General features: G+C 36.8%; 1 pseudogene; it reads right to left on the bottom strand.

Annotated features, from left to right (window-relative positions):
- Positions 1 to 3,972: 3,972 nt before the first annotated feature.
- On the bottom strand, positions 3,973 to 4,740 carry LOC105706763 (MICOS complex subunit MIC26-like; annotated as a pseudogene).
- Between the last annotated feature and the right edge of the window lie 8,234 nt (positions 4,741 to 12,974).

Below are 12,974 nucleotides of genomic sequence, written 5' to 3'. Positions count from 1 at the left end.
AGACTGCAAAAAATTACATATATATTGCATTATTTTAATCATCAGGAAAAGGCCTGTGAGATAAATATTTATGAAATCACAGGAAGAGCTGAGGAAGAAGGGCATCTATAGGCTCTTCTTAGTAGTTATCAAAATATACCTGGTAAACAGCTACCTACCTAGAGATAAGATGCCTCCTACCTTACAGTTCACTGGGAGTCTCTTAGAATTTATTTTTCACTCTTTATTACCTTTTTTGGCAATCTACTATATATCAGTGATATAGAAACTAACTATATTCTTTGTATTCTTTTTAACTGCTATAGTTTTCTCTTTTACTCAAAAAATATATGGCCTATTGTGGTCTCCAATCAAAGCTTTTATCTGATGTCTTATTTAATGTGAGCTTTCTTTCTATGTATTCCCATTAATGCTCCCATTCCCTCTCCATTTCCTGAGCAGCACCTTTTTTTTAACTGCTGGATAGTTTACATAAGTAAGATAGTGTTCTATACTCTACAAAAATAAAGTTAATTGAAACTTGTATGTTTTAAACTTGTTTTTCTTCCAACTGAGATACACTAAGATGTTTAAATATTTAAGATGTATTTAATTCTGCATTTTTACTATAATTCAGAAAATTTGTTTTTGTTGCTTTCAATTTATATTTACATTTTTCCCTGAATTCACATTATTACTGCAACCAGAGAACCAAATATACTCAGCCTTCCAAGTAGTTGGGACTACAGGTGCCTGCTGCCATGCCCGGTTAATTTTTGTATTTTTAGGAGAGATGAGGTTTCACTGTGTTAACCAAGATGGTCTCGATCTCCTGAACTTGTGATCCACCCACCTCGGCCTCCCAAAGTGCTGGGATTGGATGTAGAAATTTAAAAAAAATCAAAAGCGTCCAGTGACCTGGAGAGAGCTTACTCAAAAAAAAAAATGGGTGGATGTCTGTAAGAAAAGTCAGCTTTGTGACATTTTAATTTCTCCTGGTCCCACCCCGGACTCTCTAGCTCAGAAAAAGCGTTGAGAAAATACTCATCTGCATTTCTGGTGCTGCCTGGAAGTCACCAGTGGAACCAGAATAGAGATGAAGTTTTTCAAAGTATACTTGCCAAAATATTACCATTTTTTATTTGTCTGGTGGTTCTCTTGAAAAACTCATTAAGAGGCTGCCTTGGAGCTCACTCACTTCAAAGGATTTCTGTCAGGTGATGTCATTTTTGAAGACAATAACAGACAAGCATTTTAATTTTGTGGCTGCCTGAGGAGATGGACAACAGTTGAGACAAACAAAAAACTAACCAAATACCTTATAAATAAAATAAAAGTTTGAAAATAAGAGGTATATAAGCACATCAGAAAGCTCTGACAAAATCTCAGGGATCTAAAAGAACATGTGTATTCCCAGGATAGTGCACAATCTCAGGAAAGACCTGGAAAGGCCCTCACCTCTCACCTCTGGCTTACCTTGAGGATGTATGTAGGCAGTAAGTAAAGGCTTAGATGAAATTATGAGCTAAGTTTTGAAGGCATGACCCAACATGCACAGAGAGCCCTTCAGCAAACTGATTCCAGACCTCTAAGGAAACCTGTCTAATTACTAACCACTAAGCTGACTAAGTAGTGGCATCAAGGACCACATATGACAAAGAATACAAACTTGATTGAATTGCTTTAGAAATGTAGGTAAGCAAACAGATAACAATAACCAATAAGCAACAAGAAAAACAGGCAATGGAGAGGTAGGAAAATCTGATTTCCAAACTTGTCACACAATACTTATTAAAATGTCCAGGTTTTAATAATGTAAAAACTTATGAGTCATACAAAGAAACAAAGTACTGCCAATACACACACACAAATAAACAATAGAATTTGTCCTAAAGAAAGCCCAGATATTGGACTTACTAGAAAAGACTTTAAATCATTTAGTCTAAATATGCCCAAAAGCCAAAAGGGGAGTGGAGTGTGCCTAAAGAAGTATGAGAACAATGTCTCACCAAACAGAAAACATCAACAAAGAAATGGAAATTATAAAATTCAACTTTATAATACAAGTTATAAAATCGATAACAGAAATAAATAACAGAAAAAAATATATATATATATAAAATAAATAACAGAAAAGAAAAATTCACTAGAGGTTCTCAGTAACAGATATGAAAAGACATTTTAAAAATCAACAAATTTCAAAATCGGTCAACTGAAATTATCCAGTCTGAGGAACAGAAAAGAAAAAGAGTAAAGAAAAATGAACAGAGCTTCAGAGACCTGTGGGAAATTACTTAAAGAACCAATAGATATGTAATGGGAGACTCAGAAGGAGAGGAGAGAAATGTCAAGAACCAATATTTGAAAAAATAATCCTTGAAAACTTCCCAAATTTGTTGAAAAATAATAGTTTACACATAAGTCAGGTAGATGAATTTCCAGTGCAATACGCTAAAAAGATTCATTCATACCTTAATACAACATAATCAATGTCTTAAAGAATGAAGATGAAAAACCTTAATATCAGCAAGTAAGAAGTAATTCGTAGACAATGGCTTCTCAGTAATATTAACAGCTCATTTCTCATTAGAAATCCAGGAAAAGAGAACATAAGACAGTGGGATGACATATTCAAAGTAGTAGAAGTAAGAGACTGTCAATCAAGGAGTCTATATATAGCAATACTATACTTCAAAATTGAAGGAGAAATTAAGACATCTCCAGATTTTTTTTTTTTTTTTTTTTTTTTTGAGATGCAGTTTCACTCTTGTTACCCAGGCTGGAGTGCAATGGCGCGATCTCAGCTCACCACAACCTCCGCCTCCTGGGTTCAGGCAATTCTCCTGCCTCAGGTTCCTGAGTAGCTGGGACTACAGGCACGCGCCACCATGCCCAGCTAATTTTTTGTATTTTTAGTAGAGACGGGGTTTCACCATGTTGACCAGGATGGTCTCGATCTCTTGACCTCGTGATCCACCCGCCTCGGCCTCCCAAAGTGCTGGGATTACAGGCGTGAGCCACCGCGCCCAGCCCTTTTTTTGAGGCCGAGTTTCACTCTTGTTGCCCAGGCTGGAGTGCAATGGCACGATCATGGCTCACCACAACCTCTGCCTCCCAGGTTCAAGAGATTCTCCTGCCTCTACCTCCCAAGTAGCTGGAATTACAGGCATGCGCCACCACGCCCAGCTAATTTTGTGTTTTTAGTAGAGACTGCATTTCTCCATGTTGGTCAGGCTGGTCTAGAACTCCCAACAGGTGATCCGCCTGCCTCGCCTCTCGAAGTGCTGGGATTACAAGCATGAGCCACTGCGCCCAGCCACATATACAGATTTAAAAAAAAAAAACAACAAGATAATTCATTGTTAGCATAACTGTCCTACAAAAAATACTAAAGGAGTTCTTTTAGGCCTAAATGAAAGGATATTTGGCAGTAACTCAAACCCAAATGAAGAAATAAAGAGTACTAGTAAAGGTAACTATATAGTTAAATATAAAAGACAGCATAAATGTATTTTCATTTATAGTTATTTTCTTTTCTTCTATCTGATTTAAGACAACCACATCAACCAGTAATTATAAGTCTATGTTGATGGGTACACCATAAATAAAGATCTAATTTGTAAAAATGACAGTATAAAGAAGACAGGTAGGCTGGGCATAGTAGCTCTTGCCTGTAATCTCAGCACTTTGGGAGGCTGAAGCAGAAGGATCACTTGAGCCCAGGAGTTCAAGACCAGCCTGGGCAATACAGCAAGACCCCCATCTCTTAAAAACATATAGAAAAATAAATTTTAAAAAGAGAAGGAATAAAACAGTTATATTGGAGCAAACTTTTGTATGCTACTGAGATTAAGTTGGTATTATATTGAACTAGATTTTTTTTTTAACTTGGGTTTTAATTATGTACGTAAATAGCAACATGAGAACGAGGAGTTCTAAAGCTTGTACATTATCTCTAGTTGAAAGGGTTTCAGGTTAGTTTGCTTGTAGGATGGTATCACCCAAGATGACAGAAGTCTGGTCTAGTTTTTCCTGAAGAAGAAAGCCAATTTAATACATTCAATACTGACTTCTCTGCCATTTTTCTGTAGAAATACTGATTTATTCTATGGAGTTTCCAATGTTTACCTATAACTGATTAAGATGAGCAGAGCATGGAGTTTTCTACTTAGTTCCAGGTGAATTCTTCACATTTCCTGGCTTTTGAAAGTTCTCCTTCCACAAATCTTCCATGACGATGTATCCTCGTTAACCCCAGTCATATAATCTCTCCCCACTGACCTGGGCAAACACGACGGCTTGTTGTGGATAATAGAGGGAGGCAGTTAACCCCATGAAACCAAGCGGATACACTAGCTTCTTTATTTTTGAACCTCTAGCCAAAAAGAGTCCAATAAGGCCAGCAAAACCAGTAACACCAAGTCTCGGGAAAAATCCAGGAGGTGCATCTTGGAGATAGTCATAGCTGTCTAACCCCCATTAAACCAAACTTTGCACCTTGGGCTTAGTTTGGGAGTATGTTTCCTGACACCAGCTTGTGTATGGCTCACAGTAGCGTCGGAGCTGTGAGATGCTTTCTTCAAGCGGGCTCCTTGACTCCTCCACATACTTCGATTGACCTTTGGGAACTGAGTAGAGTGAAAGCTCATCAACCTTCACGGAATTTTTGGGAGGTGAGTCCTTTTTTGGTACAGCATAGACTTTGAAGGTGAGCAAGCTCAGGCTGGTCGGCCCCACGGACCTCTGAATTACCTCGTACATGTCGCTGGCAACAGTGGCTCCAGCTAGATTGTTATTAATTAAAGTATTGGGCTGGGCATAGTGGCTCATGCCTATAATCCCAGCACTTTGGGAGGCCAAGGCAGGAGGGTCACTTGAGGCAAGGAGCTTGAGACTAGCCTGGGCAACACAAGGAAACCTCGTTTCTACAAAAATTTTTGAAAATTAGCTGGGCATGGTGGCACGTGTCTATAGTCCCATCTACTTGCAGCAGAGGTGGGAAGATCACTGAGCCTAGGAGCCATGTGATTGCAACGAGCCATGATCATGCCATTGCACACCAGCGTCAGAGACAGAGCAAGACACTGTCTCTTTAAAATATTAATTATAATACCATAGGCAACCACTAATAAAATAACTAAAAATATATATATTAAAAGAAATGAAAGGTAATTAAAATGGTACACTATAAAATATCTATTTAACACAAAAGCATTCAAGAATCAAGGAACTGAGGAATACAAGAGACATAATACATACAGAAAAAAATAGCACAATAGCAAAAATAAATTCTGTCTTATCAGTAATTATATTAAAGTAAGTGGATTAAACTGTCAAATTAGAAGGAAGCAATTGGGAGAATGGATTTTTTTAAAAAACATGGCACAATTATATGCTGTTTACAATAGACACTTGAGATTCAAAGACACAAATAAATGGAACATAAAAGGGTGGAAAAGATACAATAGCAGTAACCAAAAGAGCTGGAGTAGCTGCACTAATGCCAGACAAAACTGACAAAATATTTTAAGATACAAATGATTATTAGGGCAAAGAAAGATATTTTATTACTGTAAGAGTTTCAATTAATCAAGAAAATATAACAATAATTAAAGTGTATGTGCCTAAAAACACAGTCCCAAAATACACGAAGCAAAAATACACAGAATTAAAGGAAGAGACAATTCAAACTTAATAGTTGGATATTTCAGTAAAAAGAATAGAAAAACAATCTGCCAGGGCCCTGATAGTGCCAGCTCTCAAATCTGGGTCTAGGGTAATAGAGAAAACTAAAACCTGTCCGAAAATAATGCAGTCACAGTGAACCTGACTGGGAAACGAGTAGAACAGAGGGAAGAGCAGCTGAGGAACCCTCAACAGTTCCCCTTAGGGCCACTCCCTCCCCAGTGTCTCCTGATGTGTGACTTGACCCTCCCCTCCATTAAGAACCGATGTCACTTTCCTCCGTTCTCCTCCACTATCCTCCACTCGCTGCTGCTTCTCCCACTCCACATCAACAAACTGAGTCCCAAAAGCTTCTTAAATGTCAGCCCTGTGGAGCTCAGAGCTCAGAAATGCTGGAAGTCCTTCAGTACCAGATGCCAAATTAGAGAGGGCAAAGGAGTAGGAAAGACTGAGCAGTGACCCCTAAATCCGTGTACCACTATCCTATGGCACACATGAGACTATTCTGAAGAGCAAGTTAAACTCATATAAAATAGAAATTTGTATCATAAAAAATATTTCACATGAAACATTTATGGAACTGAAAAAGTACTGTACTTCAATTTGGAGCAAAATGCCTTTGGGTCTCACTCTGAAAATAAATGTTTAAATCATACTTGATGAAACAAAGTCAAATGAAACTATACACATTGGATTCACCAGGACAGCTGTGTACACAGTGGGCTGGCTCTCCTAGATAAAAAGGTCCTCATGGATATACAGCGGGTCCTCAAGAAACTGACTTTGCCACACATTTTTGGGAACTGAGAGCTTTTTTCTTCCTCCAGGAGGGCACAACTTCTTTCTATTTTCCAGTTTTTGTTCTCTACCTATTTAATTTTGCTTAAGAAGAGTGACCCTGAAAAGCACATTAGTAATGACTAGATGCCAGGAAATGATCCTTCTAGCATGAAGTTGGAACATGGGACTGTTTCATCAGTGTTAACTAGACCTGAATTATCAAATTTCAAACAATATTATAATATCAAAAGTTGACTTTAGATTATATTACAGCTCATTTCATAGAGAACCAGGGAAGTGGAAGAAAAATATAAATGTGCTTCTTAACCTGTGTGACCTGCCTACCTCAATAATTCAAGTGAAAATTGTGGATGCACATGTTCAAGACATACAAAAAATAATCTTGTATGTTTTAAATATCTAACTCAAGGACTATCATCCAGCATCTCTCATGCTGTGCTCATTCACACATGCAGAAGGGTAACTCCTCTTTGGCAGACCTACAAAGTATATCTAAATTAAACAGGCTAATCAAGTGGCAGGATTATGTGTAAGCCTCCTTAAATAAAATAGTGCCAAGAAATACATCGTGGTAGAGTGTTATTATTGTCATATTACTATAGTAACCACTAGGAATTTAGTTGGTTAAAAATATATCAAAACGCAGCCTTCGAAATGGGAGAAAATATTTGCAAACTATGCATCCGACAAAGGTCTAATATCCAGCATCTATGAAGAACTTAAACAAATTTACAAGAAAAATACCCCCATTAAAAAGTGGGCAATGAACATGAAGAGACACTTTTCTTTTTTTTTTTTTTTTTTCTGCTCATTCTGTCATTTTATTACCCAATTATCCATGACATTTCCAATCACTTTACATAACCAACCATTTTCACCGTTGTCACACTATTGTAAACCACATCAGCAAGTTAATACATAAAGCTTTGCATTTCAAAAAACTAGACACTTTAGTAACAATATTACAAAGGTTTTAGCTTCAAAAATAACTGAAAATGAAAAAAATAAACTTTTAAAGAATTAGCATCATAAAATTAATATATTCCAATAAAAATACAAAATAATATTATGACATTGACCAGATATGAAAGTCCTCCCAGAAACAACTCTATTAATGATTGAGAAAGCACTCCTTAAAGAAAATACGAAATAAAATGAAAAATATGTAAATATGTTTAATTTTTTTCTTAGCAAAAAATCTTTCTAAAAATAACAATGAAAATTTGTCTCAGTACAAAGGCTACATTACTATTGAAAAAATACCAGCATGAAGAAAAGGTACATATTTGACAGTAGAAAAATGATTTCAGTGAATCACAATGTTTAAAGTTGCAATGAAAATAAATCTGCAATAAAGATTTATGCCTTTTTTCTTTTCTTTTTTTTTTCTCTTTTTTATACAAACAGTACAAACAGTATTGCACATAACAACAAATAGTCGAGGTTAGGTTATAGCCTTCAAAAAATTGACTAGTTCAAGTGTCACACCAAGGAAAGGCCACAGCAGGACCTGTGTTACCCAGGGGCTTCCCAGTCAAGTTGCAGGTCAGAACACCTCTGTGTTTTAAAAAATAATTTTTTTGAAGGACCCTCTCTTTTAATATAACATTAACAACTTGGGGGCACATTTATTTACAAAACAAAAGGGAACATGTTATAATTTAATAAACTAAAAAAGTTCTCTTTAAAAAAATACAAACAGAAGAACTCTTTCACAATCCTAGTCAGTCATGCACAATCAACGCTTGATTAAAAATATACAAATTAAGGGAAAGTAGTTTCCACCATCTAGTCACAACTTTCAGCACCAAATGGAGTTTATTTTTTGTAACCTATTCTTCAGGACAATGGTTTTTTGCCTTCACTTTAGCTTTATGCTGTACAATCTTCCAGCTTTTTAAAAAATCTCAGTGTTATTTTAATACATGAAAGAGGGGTGCTTCTTCAAAAAGTTTTGCTTCTTTCACATAATTAGGTAGATTTCTGTAGGTTAGATATGATCTTTAATATTATAGTTATAAAGCTCTAACTTCTTCATTTTCAAAAAACACAAATAAGCATGAAAAAAATAAAGTTACCCATCTGTTAAATCATTTTCTTGCAGAATTAAATTAATATATATTTTTCTGAATAAACTTACTTAGAAAATATCATTTTCTTTCCTATATTTCAAAATTGAGGTATTGCAAAAGATCATGTCAGTCAGAAAGCATGCCTTTTTCCTTAAAAACAAAAAAAAGTCTGCCAACTTTTGAAAACTGTCTAGAATACAAAAAGTAGTAGTGCATAACAAAATTTCTTGTACAGATGAAAAAAAAAACCCACAAACATAGAAAAAAACAAACAAAACCACACCTGGGCTGGAAAAAAGCAATTATTACCAAAAAGCCTCAAAAGGGGAGGATTCTAAAATAAGCATTTTTAATCCAGTAAAAAACTATTTTGTTTCTCCTTTTTGAAAACGAACTATAGCTTGAGAGCCAGTAATTGCAACTAAACATGGGAGAACAGAACAAAAACAAGCAACACGAACTTAAGACGGTACAAGGACATCACAGCACAGAAAACACAGCGACTGAAATCTATTCTGCAGTGTCATATCCAGTCAGATTGTCCCCAGAATTCCAAAACATAGGAAGAAGATTAAAAAAAGATTTACATAGTCTTGCAATCATTGTGTGTGTTTATATATTACTATCTGCGGCCCGAGAGTGAATGCTAAAAAAATGTCCACGCTAGTACTAGCAGGTCTTAATTCTATTCAAGCTTAACAGGATAAATCCAGGGAATTAAGTAGTTAGTTTCTCACCCAGACAACCAACTCTGCCCAGGCAAACAGACACTTTTCAAAAGAGGACTTAATGCAGCTAACAAGCATATGAAAAAATTCTCAACATGACTAATCATTAGAGAAATGCAAATCAAAACCACAATGAGATACCCTCTCACACCAGTCAGAAGGGCTATGATGAAAAAGTCAAGAACTAACAGATGCTGGCCAGGTTGCAGAGAAAGGGGAATGCTTATGCACTGCTGGTTGAAATGTAAATTAATTCAGCCATTGTGAAAAGCAATATGGTGATTCCCCAAGGAATTTAAAACAGAATTACTATTTGACTCAGCAACCCCATTATTGAGTATAAACCCAAAGAAATATAAATCATTCTACCACAAAGACACATGCACACATATGTTTGTTGCAACACTATTCGCAATAGCAAAGACATGGAATCAACCTAAATGCCCATCAACAGTACATAAAGAAAATGTGGTACAATTTCACCGTTGTCACACTATTGTAAACCACAGGTCTAATATGGTTATTACAGATAACATACAGATTATATTACAGCTCATTTCATAGAGAACCAGGGAAGTGGAAGAAAAATATAAATGTGCTTCTTAACCTGTGTGACCTGCCTACCTCAATAATTCAAGTGAAAATTGTGGATGCACATGTTCAAGACATACAAAAAATAATCTTGTATGTTTTAAATATCTAACTCAAGGACTATCATCCAGCATCTCTCATGCTGTGCTCATTCATACATGGGAGAATGAGTATCCCATGGACCTCATGGGATACTACAAAGCCATAAAGAAGAACAAGATCACTTCCTTGGCAGCCACACGAATGGAGCTGGAGGACATTATCCCAAACAAACTAACACAGGAACAGACAACCAAATGCCACACGTTCTCACTTATAAGTGGGAGTTAAACAACAAGACCACGTGGTCACAAAGTAGCGAACAACAGACACCTGGGCCTACTTGAGGGTGGAGGGTGGGAGGAAGGAGAGGATCAAAAAACTACCCATCAGATATTATGCTTATTACTCGGGTGATGACATAATCTGTACACCAAACACCCACAGCACACAGTTTACCTGTATAACAAACCTCCACATGTACCCCTGAACCTAAAATAAAAGTTTTTTTCTCTTTTCTTTTTGCCTCCCCCATAAAAGTTTTTTTTAAGTCAAAACCACTTTCATTCTTTGTCCTCTTTACAGAAATATCTCTGAAAAAGTGTGTCCTGTGAAATGGTGCTCTAAACTTGTTAGATATTAATTTATTACTTCCATTACTAAAATAATACCTTATATTAACTTCATTAAAATATATCAAACCTCCACAACTGGTATTTATTTATGTTCATAGAAATCACTCTCAGTACAATATCTTCCAGGAAATAAAAGCATTTTAAAGTGGGTTGGCACTAACTCTGTTTTTACCATCACTATGACGAGGGACAGTGTCAGATTACATATATGGCCACAAGGAGGTGCTAATACCCTGTGGCTTCATCAGCAAAAAGAAAGTCATCAGAGCTGCAAAATCTGGGCCTGTTATTCTAGAGTCTGGTACAAACAAAAGCCCCAGAGAGAGCAGAGCAACCTGCTGGCCCCTTACAGGGGACCAAGTGGAGGATGCTCTACAATCAGGGGAAGGGGGAGATAAGCCAGGGGAAAGCTGGCCTGCCTACCTGTTCCTCTCACAGAGGTGCCTCTTTAAAAATACATCTGATGAAATACTATAATTTCTAAGCATTTGGACGTCGTTACAATTACCAAATTAATCATCGATACATTAATCATTCTAATTTAGCTTCTTGTCCATCACTACAATTCTTAAGAATAAAATATGTGACCAGAAATAAGAATGTGGAGTCAGAAGAGGCTTTATTACTAGAAATATGAAATCAAGATGAAATTACAGAGTTGTCACAAAACAAAAAGTTAAAGCCACTTTCACTTACTGGCCCTTTCTATTGAAAACTAGAAGGAATTTAAGAGAGTAATGTTATTGTTAATGTTTTCACAGTGAGACAGTTTGAGGGATTTACTTAGTCAACATACATTTGACATCATCTCAACTCCTGTTCCAATCACAAAGTGCTTCCAAATAAAATACCTTCCAGTAATCAAAAAACACGTTATTGGGCCGGGCGCAGTGGCTCACGCCTATAATCCCAGTAGTTTGAGAGGCCAAGGCGGGTGGATCACGAGGTCAAGAAATCGAGACCACCCTGGTCAACATGGTGAAACCCCGTCTCTACTAAAAATACACAAAAAATTAGCAGGGCATGGTGGCCCACGCCTGTAGTCCCAGCTACTCGGGAGGCTGAGGCAGAAGAATTGCTTGAACCCAGGAGGCAGAGGTTGCGGTGAGCCGAGATCGCGCCACTGCACTCCAGCCTGGGTGACAAGAGCAAAACTCTGTCTCAAAAAAAAAAAAACACACACGCACGTACACACATTATTATTTTATCATTATTTCTTTAAAGGGGCTGGTCGGGGGTTCTTTACGCAGTACTTATGATTTTTCTCTAAGTTTGAAACTATTTCAAAATAAACTTTTTTTAATTGAGTATTCCTTTCTTCAACTACAGTTAAATGAAAAGCCTACCAATAGTTAAACCTTTAATGTTATAAGGGATAACATTATCATTATTATTAAATAGGGTTAACCCCAACCAATAAGAACTGTCCTGTTTCTAGGCAGAATCCTAGATCCCAGCAACCAGGGAGGAAACAGTCAGGTAAATTTGCCTGCAGTCACCACTGTGAGAAATCCACTCAGTAGCAACAGTGAATGGCTCTCCCTGTGGAATTGCTTATCATCTAGCAATATATTGGTTGTAAATAATCCAGTCATAAATGTATTCTCTTTAATTTACATATACTTGGTGGCTCTAACAAAGAGAAGTCGTCATTCTCTAGTGTGCAAATGAGCACAGCAAAAAGCACTACTGGATGAGTTTGTTTTTCTTTCTAAGCTGGGGCATGTGAATCCACACCTTATCACATGAAATGGTGATGTGCTTTAAACAGAAATTTTAAAACACATTCATATTTTTTTCTTCCCTGGTTCTTCGTGAAATAAGCAGTAATTGAATCCTGATATCTGCTTTTCATATGTTTTAAAAGTGGTAATTCAGATTTAACAGCACCAGTAACAAAACAGTGCCATGTTCCAGTTTTATGCTAGAGGGATCATCCACTAGCATTATTAATTACATGTGGCTTTCCTTGACATTCTTCTCTTTGAGTAAAATTATAGAACTAGAGAAGAAAATCTGGGAAATAGAGCAAGTATTCTCTTAGAGAACAGAGCCCTCAGAACCCACAAAATTAGTTTCATGAAGATATACAGTAACTGTCTCAGTCTTTTTTTCTGTTGTTCATAACAGAATTCCTGAAACTGGGTAATTTATGAAGAAAAGAAACATATTTCTTACAGTTCTGAAGCTGAGGGATCCAGGGTTAAGCGGCCATATCTGATGAGATCCTTCTTGCAGGTGAGAACTCTCTGAAAAGTCCCGAGGCAAGGCAGGGCATCACCTGGTGAGGGAGAGTCGATTGTGCTAGCTCAGGTGTCTCTTGCCCTTCATATAGGCCACCTGTCCCACTTCCATGATAGCCCATTCATCTATTAACCCATTAATCTATTAAACCATGAATGGATAACTCATGAAGGCAGAGCCCTCGTGATCCAATCACTTCT

Source organism: Aotus nancymaae, unplaced genomic scaffold (genome assembly GCF_030222135.1).
Source record: "Aotus nancymaae isolate 86718 unplaced genomic scaffold, 86718_ANA_hifiasm-v0.15.2.pri h1tg000030l, whole genome shotgun sequence".
NCBI lineage: Eukaryota > Metazoa > Chordata > Mammalia > Primates > Aotidae > Aotus > Aotus nancymaae.
This window is presented reverse-complemented; position numbering and strand designations above follow the sequence as displayed.